This window comes from Montipora foliosa, chromosome 13 (genome assembly GCF_036669935.1).
Source record: "Montipora foliosa isolate CH-2021 chromosome 13, ASM3666993v2, whole genome shotgun sequence".
Classification (NCBI taxonomy): domain Eukaryota; kingdom Metazoa; phylum Cnidaria; class Anthozoa; order Scleractinia; family Acroporidae; genus Montipora; species Montipora foliosa.
The window spans coordinates 2396918-2399417 of record NC_090881.1 but is presented as its reverse complement, the minus strand read 5'-3'; the positions used below and the strand labels follow the sequence as shown (position 1 = coordinate 2399417).

At 37.9% G+C, this 2500-nt stretch overlaps 1 pseudogene; it reads right to left on the bottom strand.

The window, feature by feature from the left end:
- Positions 1–2500, bottom strand: part of LOC137981515 (dedicator of cytokinesis protein 9-like) — a 75180-nt pseudogene that overhangs the window by 55718 nt on the left and 16962 nt on the right.

The following is a 2500-nucleotide window of genomic DNA, read 5'->3' as shown; positions in this document are numbered from 1 at the left end:
ATCCTACAAACAAATTAAGAAAGGCTTGGTAATCGTGGAAGCGTCATGTTCTTGGTAGCCGTCAATGAGATGGCGAGATCTTGGTCGAGTGTACGTATCCACAAATTTGGACACTCGCAAGACAGAGGAAAGGAACAGGCAGTTTGAAACAGTTGGGATATTGGCCTCGGTATTTGGAAAATAGTGTCTGCTCTAGATACTCTGTAACTAATTAGCGTCACAGCGTATACCGTAAGAAACTGAATTTTAAGAGTATGAAACTCAGTCAGTCTCAAGCAAATCTTGCATGATTACCGTTACCAAGTTTTCGATCAGACATTCTTAAGTTTGGTAAATTTAAGAAACCCTTCTAAGGGTGTTCCAAACTGCATAATGTAGAAAGTAAGACAAGAAAGAGCATACATACAATTAAAAACAGATGTACGATATGCAAATTCAAAACTAACCTCTGTGTTGACAGTGGAAACAAGCTTGGTGCAGACTTTGAATAAAGGCTTTTCTCTGTCTACCCATTTTAATTCAGGGCCAGTGGTCTAGAGAAAATGGATAAAATGTTATTTTTTGCAATCAATGAAAAAGCAAACAACCTCAGGAAACAGTCCCGCCCCACAGCTTAATGCAACCAGAAGTAAAAGATTACAGTACACGTCATTCGAGATGCATCTTGTTTCTTTGTCGTGCACTCCTGTGCTGTAATGAAATGTGTATATTATCCAATAATCTTTTGGTGCCTGTTTTACAAGGGACATAATTGTAATTTGTGACAATTGTAAATTAGCACAACTTGCTATTTTGTACATATCAGAGGTCTGGTGAGCCGTGTTAGGTGCGCAGTGGTTTGTGAGATTTATGTTTGTAGTTTGATGTTAATTGGCTTTGTTATTTACAGTCAATCTTCGCCGCGTGCACAAGTCCACTTTCGTATATTGTAACATGAGAATTTTATTCCATAAAGCTCATTTGTACTAATCTATACGCTTTATTTTCAGATGTGGAAAAGGCTTATACAGCCAATCAGAATGGCGTACAGCTATTTCACATGTGGAAGTATAACCAATCAACGATAGCGTAAAGGCGTTTCCATGCCAATCACTCGTGCATCTCGTGCAAATCGTACTTTGTTATTGAATTAAATTAAATTCGCATTTGGTTCTATTGTTAGTGAGTTTTTGTTTCTAATTTGCGTTCAGAAAACTATTTTAATGAAAATTCTCGTCTTATGTGTAATAAACAGTTCACGACATAGAAAGTGCTTTGTACGGGGTTTTATTCACTCGTTGTTTGTGTCAAAAACCCTCACTCGCTCGTTCCTCGCTCGTTCAGGTTTTTGACACAAACAATTCGTGAATGAAACCCCGTACGCCTCACTTTCTATGACGTAAACTATATATATCGCGCTGAAAAGAATGCTATATGCCTTCGTTAGGCTGTTTATGTTAACGTTCTTTTACATTGTAAATAGTCAGTGTTTTTCAACAAGAATACCCTAGAACCCAAAGGGTAGTACCACTGCCTTGGTCGGAGGTACACTTTCCCCGGTTTTTTCCACCTGCTGGTTTTTAGGGGTTTACATGTCCGACCCTGATGTATTGCTCTTCTCTTTATAATAGGGTTGATGTATAAATGTTTTTGTACCCATTTCAATGCTAATAAATGGCACGATGGCTTGGCTAGGCAACGCGCCCATACATCATCTTGCTCGAGTGTCCGGTTGAGAAGTGGAGGCAAAATGTGATTTTTACATAAAAAATTATTCATTTATTATTATCATATTATTATCATCACCATGGATGACTTACTTGGTCCTGCAAGCGTTTATTACTGGACAATAAGTTTGCAGGTTTCCACCTCTCGAAAAACCCATTGATCTTCATTAAGGTTTTGCCTCCAAAAATTTGAAATGCAAAAGTACACATAAAACACCGAGGTTTTTTTTTTTATTATTATTTTACTATCAGGAACTTAATGCTTGTAAGGAGTGTTGGGCAAAATAGTTCCAGTATGTAGAAAATCGAAGCTGCGGCGGCTTTTTTCAAACTAATTTCAAATACACAAGCTTAGGCTATTCTTGAAAAATCTTACCATTTTCAATCCACCATAATAGGCAGACAAATAGCCACGAGGCGTTGTCTGTCCAACAAGGAGATTGGTTTCCTCTCTTTTGACTCTGAAGCAAGAACGATTACAAGTAAAGCTCGAGTCAAAACACAAATGTAAAGTTTGAAATAAATTTAAGACGCATAGTAAATTCGTTTACCAATATCATGAAATTAAAATGCGACCATTGGAGTTACTGGGCCATAATGTGTTTCACATTCGAGCTGCTGATCTCAAAGGCCCCTGGGCAACTTCAATGCACTGTAAACAAGCGTTCAACTCTACTAGTAACTTACAGTGTTCCCTGCAGAACTGGCATCCAGGCATAACCAACTAAAATAAAAACGAAACAACAAAAAGATACAGTTACAGCCACCTGTCCATTGAAGTGTGCAAGACTGTT